General features: G+C 67.7%; 8 non-coding genes across 8 annotated transcripts; all 8 read right to left on the reverse strand.

The window, feature by feature from the left end:
* Nucleotides 1–745: 745 nt before the first annotated feature.
* LOC141413288 (5S ribosomal RNA) lies at nucleotides 746–864 on the reverse strand. Its single transcript, XR_012438080.1, has one exon. It is a non-coding gene; the product is annotated as a 5S ribosomal RNA (ribosomal RNA).
* Nucleotides 865–3009: 2145 nt separating this feature from the next.
* Nucleotides 3010–3128, reverse strand: LOC141413289 (5S ribosomal RNA). Its single transcript, XR_012438081.1, has one exon. It is a non-coding gene; the product is annotated as a 5S ribosomal RNA (ribosomal RNA).
* A 2144-nt stretch (nucleotides 3129–5272) lies between these two features.
* On the reverse strand, nucleotides 5273–5391 carry LOC141412962 (5S ribosomal RNA). The gene has a single exon (XR_012437804.1). It is a non-coding gene; the product is annotated as a 5S ribosomal RNA (ribosomal RNA).
* A 2145-nt stretch (nucleotides 5392–7536) lies between these two features.
* Nucleotides 7537–7655, reverse strand: LOC141413291 (5S ribosomal RNA). Its single transcript, XR_012438083.1, has one exon. It is a non-coding gene; the product is annotated as a 5S ribosomal RNA (ribosomal RNA).
* Nucleotides 7656–9801: 2146 nt separating this feature from the next.
* LOC141412963 (5S ribosomal RNA) lies at nucleotides 9802–9920 on the reverse strand. Its single transcript, XR_012437805.1, has one exon. It is a non-coding gene; the product is annotated as a 5S ribosomal RNA (ribosomal RNA).
* Nucleotides 9921–12064: 2144 nt separating this feature from the next.
* Nucleotides 12065–12183, reverse strand: LOC141412369 (5S ribosomal RNA). Its single transcript, XR_012437208.1, has one exon. It is a non-coding gene; the product is annotated as a 5S ribosomal RNA (ribosomal RNA).
* Nucleotides 12184–14328: 2145 nt separating this feature from the next.
* Nucleotides 14329–14447, reverse strand: LOC141413292 (5S ribosomal RNA). The gene has a single exon (XR_012438084.1). It is a non-coding gene; the product is annotated as a 5S ribosomal RNA (ribosomal RNA).
* A 2140-nt stretch (nucleotides 14448–16587) lies between these two features.
* LOC141412627 (5S ribosomal RNA) lies at nucleotides 16588–16706 on the reverse strand. Its single transcript, XR_012437468.1, has one exon. It is a non-coding gene; the product is annotated as a 5S ribosomal RNA (ribosomal RNA).
* Nucleotides 16707–17668: the final 962 nt, after the last annotated feature.

Below are 17668 nucleotides of genomic sequence, written 5' to 3' on the forward strand. Positions count from 1 at the left end.
CTTCCGTCGTGCCCAAGCCCATGTGACCCCGAAGGCCAGGTGGCCCCGGTCCTTGAGCTGACTGAGGAGTGCTTTGAGACCTGGAGGGTGGCACAGGCGACTGGGCGCCAGCGGCGGCCCTCCCTCCCTTTGAGCGGGACGGGGAGCTGCCGCTGGCATCCGGAGCTCTGGCGGCCTGCGCCCTCTGTCCCTGTGACCGCAGGCTCTGCCGTGGGAGGCGGGATCCCACGTAGAGGTCGCGCGCTGGCTGCCCTGTCTTGGGTTGAGCGACGGAGCGCGACGTGGAGCAGCACCCGACTGAGGCTCCCTGCTTCTCTGTCCCCTGGCGTCTTGCCCTGGACCCAGTGCACCACCTTGTGGCGAGCCCAGGTGTGGCGCGTCCCGCTGTGGGGCCCGCTGGGGTGCAGGACCCACTTTCTCATGGCTTCCGCACGTCCCTCCCCGCCCGCCTGGAGGGCAGTTGGGGAGCGGTCCCCAACGTGGCCTGGGACCAACCTCGCTGGTGACCCGTGTCGCGGGCGCGCGCCCCAGGAGAGTGTGGGGAGGGGAGAGGATTCGGGGACGTAGCTGTGAGGATTCGGTGTGCGTGGGTCTGGCGGGTGGCCCGGACGGGGTCGGGGTCGTGGTCACGGTGGGTCGTTGTGGTGGTGGTGGTGGTGGTGGTGCTGGGGGTGGTGGTGGTGGTGGGGGGGGTGGTGGCGAAGTCCCCGAAGACAAAAGGAGCAGCGAGGGAGGGAGGAGCAAAAGCCTACAGCACCCGGTATTCCCAGGCGGTCTCCCATCCAAGTACTAACCAGGCCCGACCCTGCTTAGCTTCCGAGATCAGACGAGATCGGGCGCGTTCAGGGTGGTATGGCCGTAGACGCTAGCCGCCGCCTCCGGGAGCCCCAAGAGCCTGCCGAGGGCCCCGGCGTGCGTCTCCACGCTGCTCTCCTGGCACGGCTGGGAGTCCGGGTGGGGGCTGGCAGCCCGGGGCCAGCGGCCAGAGGCCCCGCGCGCCTGCTCGGGCAGCCGGTCTCGCCCAGGTGGCCGCTGGGTGGCTTTCTTCCCGAGGTGTCCTGCTGCCAGGACGAGGGTCAAGTTTTCTCGGGGGAAAATTTCTCAGTGCTCTCGGGCGCTTGTTCTTCTGGGAATGTCCACTGCTGTGGCCAAGGCGGGGGACGCACAGCTCGGGCCAGGGCAAGCAGCCGCCCTCCTCCGTCGCCTCCTGGAGCCGTATCCTTGGGTGGGTGCGTGGCTCCCAGCGGAGGTCTCGGGGACCCTTCCGGTCCTCTTCGTCCGGAAAGCGACACTGCCCCTCCAGCCCATCAGGAAAACGGCAGCCGCGCCCTTCGCCGACCCGCTCCGCCCTCCTCCACACTCAGGGCCTGGGGCTGCGGGGCTGAATCGTGAGGCTTTCCAGCCCAGGACTTCACCTCTGGCCCCTTTCACACCCGGGATCTTGGGAAGAAGAAACAAAACCAAACACAGCCAAAGCCATCTCCTCCGACCCGGGGCCCCTCCACATCCCTTCCGATCCCGGGTTCCTGCCGGCCTCCCGGGGCGTTTCTCCCAGGCAGGCCTTCGCGGCCACTACACGGGGCTGAGCACTCGAGTCCTCGGGCGTCACGGGGCCCGCGGCCACGCCAAGCACGCACGACTCCCGGGTCTCGTCTGCTCCTGGGTGCCCTGGGCCTCTTCCCTGTGCCGCTGCTGGGTCTTGTGCCCCTGCTTGGCCTCCTTCAGACCCGGCCCCGTGCTACGCGGCCACGTGCTACAGGATCGTGCCAGCAGAACTGGCCCTGGCTGAGCCCCGTACCCACCCTCCTGCCATCCCTGGCCCTGCTAGCAAATGGCAGAGATCCTCTGGCCTCCGAGCCCAGACAAAAATCCTGATGCAGTTGGCCGAGGGGCCGCAAACCAAGGCTTCGCTTGTTCCCGCTCAGGCCCCAGCCATACCCTCTTGTCCTTCGGCTGCTCGTGTGTGGGGTGGGGGAGAGGAGGGTGCGTCCCCGTGCGTGCGTGCGTGGTCTGGGTGTCTCTGCGTGGTGTGTGTGTGTGTGTGTGTGTGTGTTAGATGCCGTGCCTGGTGTAGGTGGGGAAGAGCAAGCCCTCACGCACAGAGCCCCATCACACACTGGGGCCGGGCCGAGGGGGTCAATCTGCTCGGCCTGATTGCGTTGGGCATACATTGCAGAAGGTGGGTTTTCCAAGGCGGAGCAGAGGGTCCCGGCACCTGAGGTTGTCCACGGGGAGAATGTCTGTTCCACGGGGGCAAGCGGTCCCTTCCGTCGTGCCCAAGCCCATGTGACCCCGAAGGCCAGGTGGCCCCGGTCCTTGAGCTGACTGAGGAGTGCTTTGAGACCCGGAGGGTGGCACAGGCGACTGGACGCCAGCGGCGGCCCTCCCTCCCTTTGAGCGGGACGGGGAGCTGCCGCTGGCATCCGGAGCTCTGGCGGCCTGCGCCCTCTGTCCCTGTGACCGCAGGCTCTGCCGTGGGAGGCGGGATCCCACGTAGAGGTCGCGCGCTGGCTGCCCTGTCTTGGGTTGAGCGACGGAGCGCGACGTGGAGCAGCACCCGACTGAGGCTCCCTGCTTCTCTGTCCCCTGGCGTCTTGCCCTGGACCCAGTGCACCACCTTGTGGCGAGCCCAGGTGTGGCGCGTCCCGCTGTGGGGCCCGCTGGGGTGCAGGACCCACTTTCTCATGGCTTCCGCACGTCCCTCCCCGCCCGCCTGGAGGGCAGTTGGGGAGCGGTCCCCAACGTGGCCTGGGACCAACCTCGCTGGTGACCCGTGTCGCGGGCGCGCGCCCCAGGAGAGTGTGGGGAGGGGAGAGGATTCGGGGACGTAGCTGTGAGGATTCGCTGTGCGTGGGTCTGGCGGGTGGCCCGGACGGGGTCGGGGTCGTGGTCACGGTGGGTCGTTGTGGTGGTGGTGGTGGTGGTGGTGCTGGGGGTGGTGGTGGTGGTGGGGGGGGTGGTGGCGAAGTCCCCGAAGACAAAAGGAGCAGCGAGGGAGGGAGGAGCAAAAGCCTACAGCACCCGGTATTCCCAGGCGGTCTCCCATCCAAGTACTAACCAGGCCCGACCCTGCTTAGCTTCCGAGATCAGACGAGATCGGGCGCGTTCAGGGTGGTATGGCCGTAGACGCTAGCCGCCGCCTCCGGGAGCCCCAAGAGCCTGCCGAGGGCCCCGGCGTGCGTCTCCACGCTGCTCTCCTGGCACGGCTGGGAGTCCGGGTGGGGGCTGGCAGCCCGGGGCCAGCGGCCAGAGGCCCCACGCGCCTGCTCGGGCAGCCGGTCTCGCCCAAGTGGCCGCTGGGTGGCTTTCTTCCCGAGGTGTCCTGCTGCCAGGACGAGGGTCAAGTTTTCTCGGGGGAAAATTTCTCAGTGCTCTCGGGCGCTTGTTCTTCTGGGAATGTCCACTGCTGTGGCCAAGGCGGGGGACGCACAGCTCGGGCCAGGGCAAGCAGCCGCCCTCCTCCGTCGCCTCCTGGAGCCGTATCCTTGGGTGGGTGCGTGGCTCCCAGCGGAGGTCTCGGGGACCCTTCCGGTCCTCTTCGTCCGGAAAGCGCCACTGCCCCTCCAGCCCATCAGGAAAACGGCAGCCGCGCCCTTCGCCGACCCGCTCCGCCCTCCTCCACACTCAGGGCCTGGGGCTGCGGGGCTGAATCGTGAGGCTTTCCAGCCCAGGACTTCACCTCTGGCCCCTTTCACACCCGGGATCTTGGGAAGAAGAAACAAAACCAAACACAGCCAAAGCCATCTCCTCCGACCCGGGGCCCCTCCACATCCCTTCCGATCCCGGGTTCCTGCCGGCCTCCCGGGGCGTTTCTCCCAGGCAGGCCTTCGCGGCCACTACACGGGGCTGAGCACTCGAGTCCTCGGGCGTCACGGGGCCCGCGGCCACGCCAAGCACGCACGACTCCCGGGTCTCGTCTGCTCCTGGGTGCCCTGGGCCTCTTCCCTGTGCCGCTGCTGGGTCTTGTGCCCCTGCTTGGCCTCCTTCAGACCCGGCCCCGTGCTACGCGGCCACGTGCTACAGGATCGTGCCAGCAGAACTGGCCCTGGCTGAGCCCCGTACCCACCCTCCTGCCATCCCTGGCCCTGCTAGCAAATGGCAGAGATCCTCTGGCCTCCGAGCCCAGACAAAAATCCTGATGCAGTTGGCCGAGGGGCCGCAAACCAAGGCTTCGCTTGTTCCCGCTCAGGCCCCAGCCATACCCTCTTGTCCTTCTTCTGCTCGTGTGTGGGGTGGGGGAGAGGAGGGTGCGTCCCCGTGCGTGCGTGCGTGGTCTGGGTGTCTCTGCGTGGTGTGTGTGTGTGTGTGTGTGTGTGTTAGATGCCGTGCCTGGTGTAGGTGGGGAAGAGCAAGCCCTCACGCACAGAGCCCCATCACACACTGGGGCCGGGCCGAGGGGGTCAATCTGCTCGGCCTGATTGCGTTGGGCATACATTGCAGAAGGTGGGTTTTCCAAGGCGGAGCAGAGGGTCCCGGCACCTGAGGTTGTCCACGGGGAGAATGTCTGTTCCACGGGGGCAAGCGGTCCCTTCCGTCGTGCCCAAGCCCATGTGACCCCGAAGGCCAGGTGGCCCCGGTCCTTGAGCTGACTGAGGAGTGCTTTGAGACCCGGAGGGTGGCACAGGCGACTGGGCGCCAGCGGCGGCCCTCCCTCCCTTTGAGCGGGACTGGGAGCTGCCGCTGGCATCCGGAGCTCTGGCGGCCTGCGCCCTCTGTCCCTGTGACCGCAGGCTCTGCCGTGGGAGGCGGGATCCCACGTAGAGGTCGCGCGCTGGCTGCCCTGTCTTGGGTTGAGCGACGGAGCGCGACGTGGAGCAGCACCCGACTGAGGCTCCCTGCTTCTCTGTCCCCTGGCGTCTTGCCCTGGACCCAGTGCACCACCTTGTGGCGAGCCCAGGTGTGGCGCGTCCCGCTGTGGGGCCCGCTGGGGTGCAGGACCCACTTTCTCATGGCTTCCGCACGTCCCTCCCCGCCCGCCTGGAGGGCAGTTGGGGAGCGGTCCCCAACGTGGCCTGGGACCAACCTCGCTGGTGACCCGTGTCGCGGGCGCGCGCCCCAGGAGAGTGTGGGGAGGGGAGAGGCTTCGGGGACGTAGCTGTGAGGATTCGGTGTGCGTGGGTCTGGCGGGTGGCCCGGACGGGGTCGGGGTCGTGGTCACGGTGGGTCGTTGTGGTGGTGGTGGTGGTGGTGGTGCTGGGGGTGGTGGTGGTGGTGGGGGGGTGGTGGCGAAGTCCCCGAAGACAAAAGGAGCAGCGAGGGAGGGAGGAGCAAAAGCCTACAGCACCCGGTATTCCCAGGCGGTCCCCCATCCAAGTACTAACCACGCCCGACCCTGCTTAGCTTCCGAGATCATACGAGATCGGGCGCGTTCAGGGTGGTATGGCCGTAGACGCTAGCCGCCGCCTCCGGGAGCCCCAAGAGCCTGCCGAGGGCCCCGGCGTGCATCTCCACGCTGCTCTCTTGGCAAGGCTGGGAGTCCGGGTGGGGGCTGGCAGCCCGGGGCCAGCGGCCAGAGGCCCCGCGCGCCTGCTCGGGCAGCCGGTCTCGCCCAGGTGGCCGCTGGGTGGCTTTCTTCCCGAGGTGTCCTGCTGCCAGGACGAGGGTCAAGTTTTCTCGGGGGAAAATTTCTCAGTGCTCTCGGGCGCTTGTTCTTCTGGGAATGTCCACTGCTGTGGCCAAGGCGGGGGACGCACAGCTCGGGCCAGGGCAAGCAGCCGCCCTCCTCCGTCGCCTCCTGGAGCCGTATCCTTGGGAGGGTGCGTGGCTCCCAGCGGAGGTCTCGGGGACCCTTCCGGCCCTCTTCGTCCGGAAAGCGCCACTGCCCCTCCAGCCCATCAGGAAAACGGCAGCCGCGCCCTTCGCCGACCCGCTCCGCCCTCCTCCACACTCAGGGCCTGGGGCTGCGGGGCTGAATCGTGAGGCTTTCCAGCCCAGGACTTCACCTCTGGCCCCTTTCACACCCGGGATCTTGGGAAGAAGAAACAAAACCAAACACAGCCAAAGCCATCTCCTCCGACCCGGGGCCCCTCCACATCCCTTCCGATCCCGGGTTCCTGCCGGCCTCCCGGGGCGTTTCTCCCAGGCAGGCCTTCGCGGCCACTACACGGGGCTGAGCACTCGAGTCCTCGGGCGTCACGGGGCCCGCGGCCACGCCAAGCACGCACGACTCCCGGGTCTCGTCTGCTCCTGGGTGCCCTGGGCCTCTTCCCTGTGCCGCTGCTGGGTCTTGTGCCCCTGCTTGCCCTCCTTCAGACCCGGCCCCGTACTACGCGGCCACGTGCTACAGGATCGTGCCAGCAGAACTGGCCCTGGCTGAGCCCCGTACCCACCCTCCTGCCATCCCTGGCCCTGCTAGCAAATGGCAGAGATCCTCTGGCCTCCGAGCCCAGACAAAAATCCTGATGCAGTTGGCCGAGGGGCCGCAAACCAAGGCTTCGCTTGTTCCCGCTCAGGCCCCAGCCATACCCTGTTGTCCTTTGGCTGCTAGTGTGTGGGGTGGGGGAGAGGAGGGTGCGTCCCCGTGCATGCGTGCGTGGTCTGGGTGTCTCTGCGTGGTGTGTGTGTGTGTGTGTGTGTGTGTTAGATGCCGTGCCTGGTGTAGGTGGGGAAGAGCAAGCCCTCACGCACAGAGCCCCATCACACACTGGGGCCGGGCCGAGGGGGTCAATCTGCTCGGCCTGATTGCGTTGGGCATACATTGCAGAAGGTGGGTTTTCCAAGGCGGAGCAGAGGGTCCCGGCACCTGAGGTTGTTCACGGGGAGAATGTCTGTTCCACGGGGGCAAGCGGTCCCTTCCGTCGTGCCCAAGCCCATGTGACCCCGAAGGCCAGGTGGCCCCGGTCCTTGAGCTGACTGAGGAGTGCTTTGAGACCCGGAGGGTGGCACAGGCGACTGGGCGCCAGCGGCGGCCCTCCCTCCCTTTGAGCGGGACTGGGAGCTGCCGCTGGCATCCGGAGCTCTGGCGGCCTGCGCCCTCTGTCCCTGTGACCGCAGGCTCTGCCGTGGGAGGCGGGATCCCACGTAGAGGTCCCGCGCTAGCTGCCCTGTCTTGGGTTGAGCGACGGAGCGCGACGTGGAGCAGCACCCGACTGAGGCTCCCTGCTTCTCTGTCCCCTGGCGTCTTGCCCTGGACCCAGTGCACCACCTTGTGGCGAGCCCAGGTGTGGCGCGTCCCGCTGTGGGGCCCGCTGGGGTGCAGGACCCACTTTCTCATGGCTTCCGCACGTCCCTCCCCGCCCGCCTGGAGGGCAGTTGGGGAGCGGTCCCCAACGTGGCCTGGGACCAACCTCGCTGGTGACCCGTGTCGCGGGCGCGCGCCCCAGGAGAGTGTGGGGAGGGGAGAGGATTCGGGGACGTAGCTGTGAGGATTCGGTGTGCGTGGGTCTGGCGGGTGGCCCGGACGGGGTCGGGGTCGTGGTCACGGTGGGTCGTTGTGGTGGTGGTGGTGGTGGTGGTGCTGGGGGTGGTGGTGGTGGTGGGGGGGGTGGTGGCGAAGTCCCCGAAGACAAAAGGAGCAGCGAGGGAGGGAGGAGCAAAAGCCTACAGCACCCGGTATTCCCAGGCGGTCTCCCATCCAAGTACTAACCAGGCCCGACCCTGCTTAGCTTCCGAGATCAGACGAGATCGGGCGCGTTCAGGGTGGTATGGCCGTAGACGCTCGCCGCCGCCTCCGGGAGCCCCAAGAGCCTGCCGAGGGCCCCGGCGTGTGTCTCCACGCTGCTCTCCTGGCACGGCTGGGAGTCCGGGTGGGGGCTGGCAGCCCGGGGCCAGCGGCCAGAGGCCCCGCGCGCCTGCTCGGGCAGCCGGTCTCGCCCAGGTGGCCGCTGGGTGGCTTTCTTCCCGAGGTGTCCTGCTGCCAGGACGAGGGTCAAGTTTTCTCGGGGGAAAATTTCTCAGTGCTCTCGGGCGCTTGTTCTTCTGGGAATGTCCACTGCTGTGGCCAAGGCGGGGGACGCACAGCTCGGGCCAGGGCAAGCAGCCGCCCTCCTCCGTCGCCTCCTGGAGCCGTATCCTTGGGTGGGTGCGTGGCTCCCAGCGGAGGTCTCGGGGACCCTTCCGGCCCTCTTCGTCCGGAAAGCGCCACTGCCCCTCCAGCCCATCAGGAAAACGGCAGCCGCGCCCTTCGCCGACCCGCTCCGCCCTCCTCCACACTCAGGGCCTGGGGCTGCGGGGCTGAATCGTGAGGCTTTCCAGCCCAGGACTTCACCTCTGGCCCCTTTCACACCCGGGATCTTGGGAAGAAGAAACAAAACCAAACACAGCCAAAGCCATCTCCTCCGACCCGGGGCCCCTCCACATCCCTTCCGATCCCGGGTTCCTGCCGGCCTCCCGGGGCGTTTCTCCCAGGCAGGCCTTCGCGGCCACTACACGGGGCTGAGAACTCGAGTCCTCGGGCGTCACGGGGCCCGCGGCCACGCCAAGCACGCACGACTCCCGGGTCTCCTCTGCTCCTGGGTGCCCTGGGCCTCTTCCCTGTGCCGCTGCTGGGTCTTGTGCCCCTGCTTGGCCTCCTTCAGACCCGACCCCGTGCTACGCGGCCACGTGCTACAGGATCGTGCCAGCAGAACTGGCCCTGGCTGAGCCCCGTACCCACCCTCCTGCCATCCCTGGCCCTGCTAGCAAATGGCAGAGATCCTCTGGCCTCCGAGCCCAGACAAAAATCCTGATGCAGTTGGCCGAGGGGCCGCAAACCAAGGCTTCGCTTGTTCCCGCTCAGGCCCCAGCCATACCCTCTTGTCCTTCGGCTGCTCGTGTGTGGGGTGGGGGAGAGGAGGGTGCGTCCCCGTGCGTGCGTGCGTGGTCTGGGTGTCTCTGCGTGGTGTGTGTGTGTGTGTGTGTGTGTGTGTTAGATGCCGTGCCTGGTGTAGGTGGGGAAGAGCAAGCCCTCACGCACAGAGCCCCATCACACACTGGGGCCGGGCCGAGGGGGTCAATCTGCTCGGCCTGATTGCGTTGGGCATACATTGCAGAAGGTGGGTTTTCCAAGGCGGAGCAGAGGGTCCCGGCACCTGAGGTTGTCCACGGGGAGAATGTCTGTTCCACGGGGGCAAGCGGTCCCTTCCGTCGTGCCCAAGCCCATGTGACCCCGAAGGCCAGGTGGCCCCGGTCCTTGAGCTGACTGAGGAGTGCTTTGAGACCCGGAGGGTGGCACAGGCGACTGGGCGCCAGCGGCGGCCCTCCCTCCCTTTGAGCGGGACTGGGAGCTGCCGCTGGCATCCGGAGCTCTGGCGGCCTGCGCCCTCTGTCCCTGTGACCGCAGGCTCTGCCGTGGGAGGCGGGATCCCACGTAGAGGTCGCGCGCTGGCTGCCCTGTCTTGGGTTGAGCGACGGAGCGCGACGTGGAGCAGCACCCGACTGAGGCTCCCTGCTTCTCTGTCCCCTGGCGTCTTGCCCTGGACCCAGTGCACCACCTTGTGGCGAGCCCAGGTGTGGCGCGTCCCGCTGTGGGGCCCGCTGGGGTGCAGGACCCACTTTCTCATGGCTTCCGCACGTCCCTCCCCGCCCGCCTGGAGGGCAGTTGGGGAGCGGTCCCCAACGTGGCCTGGGACCAACCTCGCTGGTGACCCGTGTCGCGGGCGCGCGCCCCAGGAGAGTGTGGGGAGGGGAGAGGCTTCGGGGACGTAGCTGTGAGGATTCGGTGTGCGTGGGTCTGGCGGGTGGCCCGGACGGGGTCGGGGTCGTGGTCACGGTGGGTCGTTGTGGTGGTGGTGGTGGTGGTGGTGCTGGGGGTGGTGGTGGTGGTGGGGGGGTGGTGGCGAAGTCCCCGAAGACAAAAGGAGCAGCGAGGGAGGGAGGAGCAAAAGCCTACAGCACCCGGTATTCCCAGGCGGTCCCCCATCCAAGTACTAACCACGCCCGACCCTGCTTAGCTTCCGAGATCATACGAGATCGGGCGCGTTCAGGGTGGTATGGCCGTAGACGCTAGCCGCCGCCTCCGGGAGCCCCAAGAGCCTGCCGAGGGCCCCGGCGTGCATCTCCACGCTGCTCTCTTGGCAAGGCTGGGAGTCCGGGTGGGGGCTGGCAGCCCGGGGCCAGCGGCCAGAGGCCCCGCGCGCCTGCTCGGGCAGCCGGTCTCGCCCAGTTGGCCGCTGGGTGGCTTTCTTCCCGAGGTGTCCTGCTGCCAGGACGAGGGTCAAGTTTTCTCGGGGGAAAATTTCTCAGTGCTCTCGGGCGCTTGTTCTTCTGGGAATGTCCACTGCTGTGGCCAAGGCGGGGGACGCACAGCTCGGGCCAGGGCAAGCAGCCGCCCTCCTCCGTCGCCTCCTGGAGCCGTATCCTTGGGAGGGTGCGTGGCTCCCAGCGGAGGTCTCGGGGACCCTTCCGGCCCTCTTCGTCCGGAAAGCGCCACTGCCCCTCCAGCCCATCAGGAAAACGGCAGCCGCGCCCTTCGCCGACCCGCTCCGCCCTCCTCCACACTCAGGGCCTGGGGCTGCGGGGCTGAATCGTGAGGCTTTCCAGCCCAGGACTTCACCTCTGGCCCCTTTCACACCCGGGATCTTGGGAAGAAGAAACAAAACCAAACACAGCCAAAGCCATCTCCTCCGACCCGGGGCCCCTCCACATCCCTTCCGATCCCGGGTTCCTGCCGGCCTCCCGGGGCGTTTCTCCCAGGCAGGCCTTCGCGGCCACTACACGGGGCTGAGCACTCGAGTCCTCGGGCGTCACGGGGCCCGCGGCCACGCCAAGCACGCACGACTCCCGGGTCTCGTCTGCTCCTGGGTGCCCTGGGCCTCTTCCCTGTGCCGCTGCTGGGTCTTGTGCCCCTGCTTGCCCTCCTTCAGACCCGGCCCCGTACTACGCGGCCACGTGCTACAGGATCGTGCCAGCAGAACTGGCCCTGGCTGAGCCCCGTACCCACCCTCCTGCCATCCCTGGCCCTGCTAGCAAATGGCAGAGATCCTCTGGCCTCCGAGCCCAGACAAAAATCCTGATGCAGTTGGCCGAGGGGCCGCAAACCAAGGCTTCGCTTGTTCCCGCTCAGGCCCCAGCCATACCCTGTTGTCCTTTGGCTGCTAGTGTGTGGGGTGGGGGAGAGGAGGGTGCGTCCCCGTGCATGCGTGCGTGGTCTGGGTGTCTCTGCGTGGTGTGTGTGTGTGTGTGTGTGTGTGTTAGATGCCGTGCCTGGTGTAGGTGGGGAAGAGCAAGCCCTCACGCACAGAGCCCCATCACACACTGGGGCCGGGCCGAGGGGGTCAATCTGCTCGGCCTGATTGCGTTGGGCATACATTGCAGAAGGTGGGTTTTCCAAGGCGGAGCAGAGGGTCCCGGCACCTGAGGTTGTCCACGGGGAGAATGTCTGTTCCACGGGGGCAAGCGGTCCCTTCCGTCGTGCCCAAGCCCATGTGACCCCGAAGGCCAGGTGGCCCCGGTCCTTGAGCTGACTGAGGAGTGCTTTGAGACCCGGAGGGTGGCACAGGCGACTGGGCGCCAGCGGCGGCCCTCCCTCCCTTTGAGCGGGACTGGGAGCTGCCGCTGGCATCCGGAGCTCTGGCGGCCTGCGCCCTCTGTCCCTGTGACCGCAGGCTCTGCCGTGAGAGGCGGGATCCCACGTAGAGGTCCCGCGCTGGCTGCCCTGTCTTGGGTTGAGCGACGGAGCGCGACGTGGAGCAGCACCCGACTGAGGCTCCCTGCTTCTCTGTCCCCTGGCGTCTTGCCCTGGACCCAGTGCACCACCTTGTGGCGAGCCCAGGTGTGGCGCGTCCCGCTGTGGGGCCCGCTGGGGTGCAGGACCCACTTTCTCATGGCTTCCGCACGTCCCTCCCCGCCCGCCTGGAGGGCAGTTGGGGAGCGGTCCCCAACGTGGCCTGGGACCAACCTCGCTGGTGACCCGTGTCGCGGGCGCGCGCCCCAGGAGAGTGTGGGGAGGGGAGAGGCTTCGGGGACGTAGCTGTGAGGATTCGGTGTGCGTGGGTCTGGCGGGTGGCCCGGACGGGGTCGGGGTCGTGGTCACGGTGGGTCGTTGTGGTGGTGGTGGTGGTGGTGGTGCTGGGGGTGGTGGTGGTGGTGGGGGGGTGGTGGCGAAGTCCCCGAAGACAAAAGGAGCAGCGAGGGAGGGAGGAGCAAAAGCCTACAGCACCCGGTATTCCCAGGCGGTCCCCCATCCAAGTACTAACCAGGCCCGACCCTGCTTAGCTTCCGAGATCAGACGAGATCGGGCGCGTTCAGGGTGGTATGGCCGTAGACGCTAGCCGCCGCCTCCGGGAGCCCCAAGAGCCTGCCGAGGGCCCCGGCGTGCATCTCCACGCTGCTCTCTTGGCAAGGCTGGGAGTCCGGGTGGGGGCTGGCAGCCCGGGGCCAGCGGCCAGAGGCCCCGCGCGCCTGCTCGGGCAGCCGGTCTCGCCCAGGTGGCCGCTGGGTGGCTTTCTTCCCGAGGTGTCCTGCTGCCAGGACGAGGGTCAAGTTTTCTCGGGGGAAAATTTCTCAGTGCTCTCGGGCGCTTGTTCTTCTGGGAATGTCCACTGCTGTGGCCAAGGCGGGGGACGCACAGCTCGGGCCAGGGCAAGCAGCCGCCCTCCTCCGTCGCCTCCTGGAGCCTTATCCTTGGGAGGGTGCGTGGCTCCCAGCGGAGGTCTCGGGGACCCTTCCGGTCCTCTTCGTCCGGAAAGCGCCACTGCCCCTCCAGCCCATCAGGAAAACGGCAGCCGCACCCTTCGCCGACCCGCTCCGCCCTCCTCCACACTCAGGGCCTGGGGCTGCGGGGCTGAATCGTGAGGCTTTCCAGCCCAGGACTTCACCTCTGGCCCCTTTCACACCCGGGATCTTGGGAAGAAGAAACAAAACCAAACACAGCCAAAGCCATCTCCTCCGACCCGGGGCCCCTCCACATCCCTTCCGATCCCGGGTTCCTGCCGGCCTCCCGGGGCGTTTCTCCCAGGCAGGCCTTCGCGGCCACTACACGGGGCTGAGCACTCGAGTCCTCGGGCGTCACGGGGCCCGCGGCCACGCCAAGCACGCACGACTCCCGGGTCTCGTCTGCTCCTGGGTGCCCTGGGCCTCTTCCCTGTGCCGCTGCTGAGTCTTGTGCCCCTGCTTGGCCTCCTTCAGACCCGGCCCCGTGCTACGCGGCCACGTGCTACAGGATCGTGCCAGCAGAACTGGCCCTGGCTGAGCCCCGTACCCACCCTCCTGCAATCCCTGGCCCTGCTAGCAAATGGCAGAGATCCTCTGGCCTCCGAGCCCAGACAAAAATCCTGATGCAGTTGGCCGAGGGGCCGCAAACCAAGGCTTCGCTTGTTCCCGCTCAGGCCCCAGCCATACCCTCTTGTCCTTCGGCTGCTAGTGTGTGGGGTGGGGGAGAGGAGGGTGCGTCCCCGTGCGTGCGTGCGTGGTCTGGGTGTCTCTGCGTGGTGTGTGTGTGTGTGTGTGTGTGTGTTAGATGCCGTGCCTGGTGTAGGTGGGCAAGAGCAAGCCCTCACGCACAGAGCCCCATCACACACTGGGGCCGGGCCGAGGGGGTCAATCTGCTCGGCCTGATTGCGTTGGGCATACATTGCAGAAGGTGGGTTTTCCAAGGCGGAGCAGAGGGTCCCGGCACCTGAGGTTGTCCACGGGGAGAATGTCTGTTCCACGGGGGCAAGCGGTCCCTTCCGTCGTGCCCAAGCCCATGTGACCCCGAAGGCCAGGTGGCCCCGGTCCTTGAGCTGACTGAGGAGTGCTTTGAGACCCGGAGGGTGGCACAGGCGACTGGGCGCCAGCGGCGGCCCTCCCTCCCTTTGAGCGGGACTGGGAGCTGCCGCTGGCATCCGGAGCTCTGGCGGCCTGCGCCCTCTGTCCCTGTGACCGCAGGCTCTGCCGTGGGAGGCGGGATCCCACGTAGAGGTCCCGCGCTAGCTGCCCTGTCTTGGGTTGAGCGACGGAGCGCGACGTGGAGCAGCACCCGACTGAGGCTCCCTGCTTCTCTGTCCCCTGGCGTCTTGCCCTGGACCCAGTGCACCACCTTGTGGCGAGCCCAGGTGTGGCGCGTCCCGCTGTGGGGCCCGCTGGGGTGCAGGACCCACTTTCTCATGGCTTCCGCACGTCCCTCCCCGCCCGCCTGGAGGGCAGTTGGGGAGCGGTCCCCAACGTGGCCTGGGACCAACCTCGCTGGTGACCCGTGTCGCGGGCGCGCGCCCCAGGAGAGTGTGGGGAGGGGAGAGGATTCGGGGACGTAGCTGTGAGGATTCGGTGTGCGTGGGTCTGGCGGGTGGCCCGGACGGGGTCGGGGTCGTGGTCACGGTGGGTCGTTGTGGTGGTGGTGGTGGTGGTGGTGCTGGGGGTGGTGGTGGTGGTGGGGGGGGTGGTGGCGAAGTCCCCGAAGACAAAAGGAGCAGCGAGGGAGGGAGGAGCAAAAGCCTACAGCACCCGGTATTCCCAGGCGGTCTCCCATCCAAGTACTAACCAGGCCCGACCCTGCTTAGCTTCCGAGATCAGACGAGATCGGGCGCGTTCAGGGTGGTATGGCCGTAGACGCTCGCCGCCGCCTCCGGGAGCCCCAAGAGCCTGCCGAGGGCCCCGGCGTGTGTCTCCACGCTGCTCTCCTGGCACGGCTGGGAGTCCGGGTGGGGGCTGGCAGCCCGGGGCCAGCGGCCAGAGGCCCCGCGCGCCTGCTCGGGCAGCCGGTCTCGCCCAGGTGGCCGCTGGGTGGCTTTCTTCCCGAGGTGTCCTGCTGCCAGGACGAGGGTCAAGTTTTCTCGGGGGAAAATTTCTCAGTGCTCTCGGGCGCTTGTTCTTCTGGGAATGTCCACTGCTGTGGCCAAGGCGGGGGACGCACAGCTCGGGCCAGGGCAAGCAGCCGCCCTCCTCCGTCGCCTCCTGGAGCCGTATCCTTGGGTGGGTGCGTGGCTCCCAGCGGAGGTCTCGGGGACCCTTCCGGCCCTCTTCGTCCGGAAAGCGCCACTGCCCCTCCAGCCCATCAGGAAAACGGCAGCCGCGCCCTTCGCCGACCCGCTCCGCCCTCCTCCACACTCAGGGCCTGGGGCTGCGGGGCTGAATCGTGAGGCTTTCCAGCCCAGGACTTCACCTCTGGCCCCTTTCACACCCGGGATCTTGGGAAGAAGAAACAAAACCAAACACAGCCAAAGCCATCTCCTCCGACCCGGGGCCCCTCCACATCCCTTCCGATCCCGGGTTCCTGCCGGCCTCCCGGGGCGTTTCTCCCAGGCAGGCCTTCGCGGCCACTACACGGGGCTGAGAACTCGAGTCCTCGGGTGTCACGGGGCCCGCGGCCACGCCAAGCACGCACGACTCCCGGGTCTCGTCTGCTCCTGGGTGCCCTGGGCCTCTTCCCTGTGCCGCTGCTGGGTCTTGTGCCCCTGCTTGGCCTCCTTCAGACCCGACCACGTGCTACGCGGCCACGTGCTACAGGATCGTGCCAGCAGAACTGGCCCTGGCTGAGCCCCGTACCCACCCTCCTGCCATCCCTGGCCCTGCTAGCAAATGGCAGAGATCCTCTGGCCTCCGAGCCCAGACAAAAATCCTGATGCAGTTGGCCGAGGGGCCGCAAACCAAGGCTTCGCTTGTTCCCGCTCAGGCCCCAGCCATACCCTCTTGTCCTTCGGCTGCTAGTGTGTGGGGTGGGGGAGAGGAGGGTGCGTCCCCGTGCGTGCGTGCGTGGTCTGGGTGTCTCTGCGTGGTGTGTGTGTGTGTGTGTGTGTGTGTTAGATGCCGTGCCTGGTGTAGGTGGGGAAGAGCAAGCCCTCACGCACAGAGCCCCATCACACACTGGGGCCGGGCCGAGGGGGTCAATCTGCTCGGCCTGATTGCGTTGGGCATACATTGCAGAAGGTGGGTTTTCCAAGGCGGAGCAGAGGGTCCCGGCACCTGAGGTTGTCCACGGGGAGAATGTCTGTTCCACGGGGGCAAGCGGTCCATTCCGTCGTGCCCAAGCCCATGTGACCCCGAAGGCCAGGTGGCCCCGGTCCTTGAGCTGACTGAGGAGTGCTTTGAGACCCGGAGGGTGGCACAGGCGACTGGGCGCCAGCGGCGGCCCTCCCTCCCTTTGAGCGGGACTGGGAGCTGCCGCTGGCATCCGGAGCTCTGGCGGCCTGCGCCCTCTGTCCCTGTGACCGCAGGCTCTGCCGTGGGAGGCGGGATCCCACGTAGAGGTCGCGCGCTGGCTGCCCTGTCTTGGGTTGAGCGACGGAGTGCGACGTGGAGCAGCACCCGACTGAGGCTCCCTGCTTCTCTGTCCCCTGGCGTCTTGCCCTGGACCCAGTGCACCACCTTGTGGCGAGCCCAGGTGTGGCGCGTCCCGCTGTGGGGCCCGCTGGGGTGCAGGACCCACTTTCTCATGGCTTCCGCACGTCCCTCCCCGCCCGCCTGGAGGGCAGTTGGGGAGCGGTCCCCAACGTGGCCTGGGACCAACCTCGCTGGTGACCCGTGTCGTGGGCGCGTGCCCCAGGAGAGTGTGGGGAGGGGAGAGGATTCGGGGACGTAGCTGTGAGGATTCGGTGTGCGTGGGTCTGGCGGGTGGCCCGGACGGGGTCGGGGTCGTGGTCACGGTGGGTCGTTGTGGTGGTGGTGGTGGTGGTGCTGGGGGTGGTGGTGGTGGGGGGGGGTGGTGGCGAAGTCCCCGAAGACAAAAGGAGCAGCGAGGGAGGGAGGAGCAAAAGCCTACAGCACCCGGTATTCCCAGGCGGTCTCCCATCCAAGTACTAACCAGGCCCGAACCTGCTTAGCTTCCGAGATCAGACGAGATCGGGTGCGTTCAGGGTGGTATGGCCGTAGACGCTAGCTGCCGCCTCCAGGAGCCCCAAGATCCTGCCGAGGGCCCCGGCGTGCGTCTCCACGCTGCTCTCCTGGCACGGCTGGGAGTCCGGGTGGGGGCTGGCAGCCCGGGGCCAGCTGCCAGAGGCCCCGCGCGCCTGCTCGGGCAGCCGGTCTCGCCCAGGTGGCCGCTGGGTGGCTTTCTTCCCGAGGTGTCCTGCTGCCAGGACGAGGGTCAAGTTTTCTCGGGGGAAAATTTCTCAGTGCTCTCGGGCGCTTGTTCTTCTGGGAATGTCCACTGCTGTGGCCAAGGCGGGGGACGCACAGCTCGGGCCAGGGCAAGCAGCCGCCCTCCTCCGTCGCCTCCTGGAGCCGTATCCTTGGGTGGGTGCGTGGCTCCCAGCGGAGGTCTCGGGGACCCTTCCGGTCCTCTTCGTCCGGAAAGCGCCACTGCCCCTCCAGCCCATCAGGAAAACGGCAGCCGCGCCCTTCGCCGACCCGCTCCGCCCTCCTCCACACTCAGGGCCTGGGGCTGCGGGGCTGAATCGTGAGGCTTTCCAGCCCAGGACTTCACCTCTGGCCCCTTTCACACCCGGGATCTTGGGAAGAAGAAACAAAACCAAACACAGCCAAAGCCATCTCCTCCGACCCGGGGCCCCTCCACATCCCTTCCGATCCCGGGTTCCTGCCGGCCTCCCGGGGCGTTTCTCCCAGGCAGGCCTTCGCGGCCACTACACGGGGCTGAGCACTCGAGTCCTCGGGCGTCACGGGGCCCGCGGCCACGCCAAGCACGCACGACTCCCGGGTCTCGTCTGCTCCTGGGTGCCCTGGGCCTCTTCCCTGTGCCGCTGCTGGGTCTTGTGCCCCTGCTTGGCCTCCTTCAGACCCGGCCCCGTGCTACGCGGCCACGTGCTACAGGATCGTGCCAGCAGAACTGGCCCTGGCTGAGCCCCGTACCCACCCTCCTGCCATCCCTGGCCCTGCT

Source organism: Castor canadensis, chromosome 10, assembly GCF_047511655.1.
Source record: "Castor canadensis chromosome 10, mCasCan1.hap1v2, whole genome shotgun sequence".
Lineage (NCBI taxonomy): Eukaryota > Metazoa > Chordata > Mammalia > Rodentia > Castoridae > Castor > Castor canadensis.